Genomic DNA, 6643 nt, shown 5'->3' on the forward strand with positions numbered 1-6643 from the left:
CCTCGCATTTCAAATTATGGGGTCAAGACACGTTGCTAAGTCGGTGGAATTTTGTTTCCGCTAGAGTTGCTCCCCGACGAGCCATCGAATGAAATTATCTCTTAATTAGCTCTTAGGCGAATGGTAATTCGTGTTTGGGTATAAGCCCAAGTGCAAACTTCTCGCTACGCTATTTTAAACGTTTACGCAAACTTTGAATCCTAGCTGCATCTCAATGAGATCGCTGTGGGCGGAAACTTCGGTCCCTCCCCTCTTCTCTCTACTATTATTTGAAAGCTCAAACTCAAAATAATTCGAACAAGTCGAATAATCTTAAACAATGTTAACGACAAGCAGCTATCGTATTGTATTTATACAGACGATATTATATTAATAAGCAATATTAAGTAATCAATCGAATCAAATTGAAAAGATTAAAAAGATCACAATCGTACTGAATTTTCGAAATGATTAAATTATTATCCGACGTTATGTTTTAATAAAATTTTATAAAAATTATGTAATTTCTTTAAATCAATTATATGCGAGCTCAGATACTTTGATCTATGAATAAAAATAGTAATAACAAAAATAATTATCAATATTTAATGAACTATAGTAATTTGTAAGCAAGCGATTTCAAATTCCAGTGCTTCGGCGAATTAAGCTTTACGGCTGGGATAACCTCTCGCATTTGCCCTACTTGCAACCGATTAATTAAACGCGACACGGTTCATGGTAGAGCCAATTTACGCAATTGCCACTTTTTGGAGCGCAGCGCGGTTCATCGCCGAACGACGTGTGTCTGTAATTTGATCCGTCGACAATACGGGTGAGCTATTTCGCCCTATCAACCCGGTCGAACTATCGCAAAATACTCAATTACAATTTAAATGACGCGTATGTTTATAATTAACTGATCCGTACCGTAGAATGAACGCCGGAGCGTCCCCAGGATATGAATTAGCAAACGGACAATAGCTAATTCACGCTTCCTAATTCCGAGTACAGGCATGCCGGCGCGGCGTCTTCGGCGTAGAGAAACCTTGGTGGAGGGTGAGAAGCACGACGATGATTCGTGCTCGTGGTCGGGTGCCGACGAGCAAGGAACCGACGCGACGCGCAGAGAAATGTGGCAGAGACGGCGGCGGCGGCGCCAGGAGGTGGGAATAGGGATTCCATTATTTAACCGAGGTAGTTTAGGCGAGTATTAGGGGGTTGAGTTTATGACACCCCTCGGCTGTCCGGATTGCCTATTAATACGATATGAGCCCCGCGCTCTACGGGCGCGCTTCCGCGTGCGCGCCATCGTATTCGCATTTCCTAGCCAAGCTTGTGTCGCTCGATTTTTTGCTGTTACGTTTTTTAAGGTTGTTCCTTTTTTTTTTAGAATGCGCAATGTAGGCGAATTGCAAGTATTGGTGGTTTCACGCGCGTCAAACCAACCAAGTCCTACTGTGAAATCCTTGATGATTATGATTTTGTTTGAATATCGCCCCCTCCCTCTTTCCTTCACTCCTTCGTTATTCATAGAACAAAGCCAGCTCTCGATTAACTCAGCCTTTTGTGGCGAGTTTTAAACTTGTATCGAATCGCTGAGTTTCGCGCACCATTATCCGACGTAATCTTGCGGTTCGGCGCGATTATTATAGTAGTTTAATTGTACTCCATTAAGTTATCGCGTCTTTAAAATCAAAATCGATATGCTCTTATTTAGCACTGCAATTGAGATGCTATTTTTTAAATTCAAAAATCTCAATTCAATTTCGATATATTAGTATAGACTCTGTCCAGAAATAACAGCGTGGAAACGAATTAATGCATAAGTAGGTACTTTGAGAAATAAAAAAAGCTTAAAGTGTAATCTCCAAAATTTAGTTAAAAACTACGTAATATGCAATGACTTTGAAGATAAATTTCATCTGCGAACTATGATTTAAATTACGAGCCTAAGAAATAAAGACATAGGTATATATTGCCAAGATAAATACATCATAGGCTACATTGCCAAGTTTAAAGTTAACTATAGGATTCCGTTAATAAGAGGCTATATCGATAGCTTGCCCATTTCGGTCACCGTATCCCTCATGTTATTTCAAGCAGAATGGTGGTCGGAACCTGACTGCGACCACTTGTCCGATACGGGTTCCAGCCTGCATGCGTACAGCTTCCCTTCAGCGGGTCGCTCGTCGATGGTTTTCTAATTTGGCGAGCAAACACTCTGCTTTACGGCAGGCAAGCATCGATGGCGAATATAGTTTGGCTGAACGCAATCCGTAGCGGGTCCCGCCGCGGGGGATCCAAGCGAAAGCGTTCTAAGTAGCGGCAAATAACGATCATCCTCTTCCGCAATCCGCTCTCCCCTCCGTCCCTTTTCTCGCTGATTTACACGCATTACACCGACGATTGCTACGCGACGAGACACCGCGCACCATCCGCATCCGTAGATCCGTACCCTGAGTAGAGCACGTGCGTAAACGGTCGCTGCACGCCGTACGGTCCCAAGTCCCCCTTGTACGCGTTGCGTGTTGGGTAGCTCTTGCTCTTGCTCTTGCTCTTCTCCGATCTCCCTCTGCCCTTTCGGGAGTTGCACGCCCTACGCCGCCCGGGTGGTTGCAACGGCAACCACGAATGACGGTGTAGCCTCCGATGGCGCGGACGGTGTGGCTCTCGTCGACGTGTCTCGTGTCGGTGTGCGAGACGCGACGTGCGTGTATCGGGCCCTCGCTGCACGCCGGCTAACAGAAGGCAGATCTCTCCCGGGAGACTCGACGCTTGTTTGCGCTGCTTATCATCAGTTCCCATTAATATTAAACCGCATTCAACGAACGAAGCCCGCGCCCGGCCACCCCACGGCGGCCGCCCCGATGTGTACATAGGTATAGAGGCGCGTCGTATACCGGGTGTCTCGCGTTTTCCACATTTCCTTGTGTCTACTATATTTTCTACATTTATATAAAGTCATGCTTTCTCTAGCGAAAAGACTTTATTTCGCTAAAAAACACTATAAGAACATATTAATACTTTCAACGGTCAATGGTCTTGACAACATTCAGCTTTGAATAGCTTTGTGATATTTGAATCAAAATCTTGTTAAAATAAAATTTGTTCAAAATTTTAAATGGACGATGAAATTTTTCTTTGTCTATAATAATAATTAAGATTTTACCTCAAATGCATTTTGTTAATTTATTTCAAATTGAATCCAAAGATCCATAGATCAAAGAAAATGCAGATAGTCAGAGTATACCCCGTATACACGATATGCGCTTCTATCGAACGCACACACATGCACAGATACACATACAGTCCTTACTCGCGTGTACACACGCGATGGTTACTCGAGCGTGAAACCGCTACGTACGTCGGTGTACGTGAGAGCTTGTATATATGTACGTATACGTGTACGCGCAAATCGGCGTTTCACGCAGGCACGGTCGATTGTATTGCGCGGGATGCATACCGAGATGTGTATATATTTACGTGCATATGTGTATATGTCGATTCATAGGGTGTACGTACCACCCGTCGATGGTTTTACCATCGGCACTGAGTCGCGGGGGGAGGGTGCTCAATTTTCACCCTTTGTTTAATCGCCGGCTACGGAGTCGACTACATTAATTTAATACCCACGCGTGCGCGCCAGCGTGGCACTCAATTCTAAAAGGGAAAGATTTCGGGGTGAGGGCGGACTCCCGCATATCTTATGATCAACGAGCGGCGCGTGCGAATGGAGCGGACGAGAAGTCAACTTACAAATACCTGTCGGTCTTTTACGAGAAAGCTTCATTGCGATACCTGCGCGAATTAGGATCAATTGGCCGAAACGTGAGAAAGCATTGAGATTACAAATGCCGAGTATTGTCAACCTCTAAATCAAAAATTGTATATTCAATGAAATTCATATATTTCTACGTGAATATACATAAATATTGTATATTTCAATATGCGATATTTATCAAGCAAAAAAGCAAAATTTCTTACGAAATTCTCTTCTCAACTATAAAAGTCCATGCATAATACGATGAACGTGAGATGGATATTTACATATTTAAGTAACCGAAAATTTAAGAGAATATCTATAGCTCGATACACACATTTTTGACATGTACTGTCTAATACACATACGTATACGTCTTGGGGTTAAATATTACATTTTCTTAAATATATTAAAATATATAAAGTCTTAAAGAAAAAAGAAAAGAGAAGGCATGTAATCGAAAATTGTAAATTGTAAATTTTTACAATTCTAAAAATGATGGAAAGTAATTCTTTTTCAGAGATATGAATCGTATAATCCCGTAAACTGGTGTTAAAAGTTCAAGTTCTATTTCCTAAATCCCATCGATTTCAAGTACAAGATGGCGCAGCCATTAAAAGCGCGGTGTATTCTGTGAATCCTACTTTCCCGTTACAGAGGAAGATCGAGTCGATCGCGTTTAAAATAAGACTAGTCATCTGCCCGGAGGTCTCCACTCTTCATCGTGCATCGGGTAATAGAAGCCTGGGAGGGTAAAACGTCTCGCTCGTCAGCAACACAGTGGGCGGGCAGGTCTGCGATCGCTTAGAGGCCAAAGGACGATTCAATTAGTATCAACCAGAGCAATCCTGTACTTCAACCGGTCCCATTGACCGTCCTCTCGACCCAAACCGTGTAACTGTGCGCGATCGATCTGCTGGAATCTCTTCCTACGATTAAAGCGTCCCTAAGTTTGTTTCTATGCGAGAGGTGAAGTATATCGCCAAAAATGCTGTTCCATAGAATTGCGTTTAATAAATTTTATTGAACGATATTTTTATGAGAGAGGCTCGCGAAATTTATCGCATCGCTAATAATTACGCGGTAATAACGGCGAATTGACCACTCACTGACCATAATAGTAGGTAAAAAACACGATATAAATAGAGACCGTTCTTTTGTGTGACAATAATGCTCGCCGATGTAAATTTTTCAACGATATTTATGTTTTCATTCTCGCGAACAATTTGTGCTCTTTCGTTCATTGCTCATTACTTGAATATTTCATAGACGTTTTATATTTTATATTGGTGAACGTTTTGAAGTGCGCAGTCATACTGATTAGAAAATAAATGCAGGGATTGTTTTACACATTATCCATTGCCATTGTACCTTCATTCATATGTTTTTAATTTACTTGTGTACGATATTTTACCTTTGTTACAAATCAAATTCCAATTTGAAATTAATTTTCTAAACATCGAGAAATTGACATTCTAAATATCTATCCTTGATTATATTGTTTAAATCTTTATAGTTTTGCAGAAAAACTTAATATCTGCAGTAGATGAGATCTGAAATATGACAACCGTATATTCATCACAATTAATTACATTCAAGTATTATTTGTGTATCATAAGTTATGTATTACTTATTTCGCACATACGAAATAAGGAATCGGAAGAATTTTTATTGAGAAATACTCCTTCGAACATTTGGTCACAAAAATATGTCAGCACGAACTGAACTCTCGAGAGACATTTCTAAGTGATCTGGCAAAACGATAATATATCCATATAAATTTCCATAAATTTCCAAAAGAGAGAAGCAGAATATCTCGATGGTCGATCGGTTTCAGCCGTTTCAGGGATGATCGTTCGCCTCCTTACTGGCCACATCTCAACGCGGACGGGGTGACATCTCATTAGGGAGACAAATTGCTTCACCTCTCGACTCTATACGCTCTCCCCCTACTGCCCTTTCCCCCATCTCGTCGCGCGTGTTCCCTATCACAGGAGCGCGTGTGAGCAGTGGAGCAATCTCTATAGAGATAGACGTCAACCGCCTCCGAGCAACCTCCTTCGCCCCGCAGCTCCCAGTTCCCAGCTCCGGCGGTCTTCACTCCACGTGGCTCCATGCGCGCATTTGGCATGTGCGTACATGTAAACGCAAAGACGCAATTTGAGCACAGCCGCAATCACATGATCGCCGTTGTCATAGTCGTCGACGACGGAGTCCTTTGTATTGCATCCAGACCACGTTGTCACTATAACCGCCTAGCAGACTGCAATCGAGCAGCGGTTGAGAAGTGCAGCGAAAGCTGAGAAGAGAGAGAGAGAGAGAGAGAGAGAGAGAGAGAGAGAGAGAGAGACAGAAATGTGGTAATCGAACAAAGGAAGGACAGTACGAACACGAATCGCAAGAGAGAGAACGAGAGAGAGGATGAGTGAACGAGAGAAAGGAGGAGAAGAGAGGGTTGACAGGCCGAGGGAGAAACGCCTGTGGCTGGTAGTCGCCGCCGGCGTGGAAATGTATTAGGGCTCGCATAGCTAAACTAATTGGTTAAATCTGTTGGGCCGCATAACTGGGAGGCTAATTGGGTGATTTCCTGACAAATTATATCCACCCCGGCGACTACGCCTACTCGGTAGCGGGACCGTTTGTCACTTGACACTTTGAAAAGGCAAACGTCCAAGAAGCGCGAGAAAAAGGGGAGAAGGAGGGTGATTGGAAGGATGAGGGGAGGGAGAGAACAGAAGAACAGGCCCGAGTGAGTGAAATAGAGAAAAAGCTGATCTGTTTCGGCCGTGTGCCAGAAACGTCCGAGTTTATTCGCGCGGCGGAACCGACACGGACTTATAGACTCGTTCGTTTACATTGCACCGCCGCGCCGCGCCGCGTCTTCTCTTCGTTAAGATACATCGT

This window comes from Atta colombica, unplaced genomic scaffold (genome assembly GCF_001594045.1).
Source record: "Atta colombica isolate Treedump-2 unplaced genomic scaffold, Acol1.0 scaffold45, whole genome shotgun sequence".
Lineage (NCBI taxonomy): Eukaryota > Metazoa > Arthropoda > Insecta > Hymenoptera > Formicidae > Atta > Atta colombica.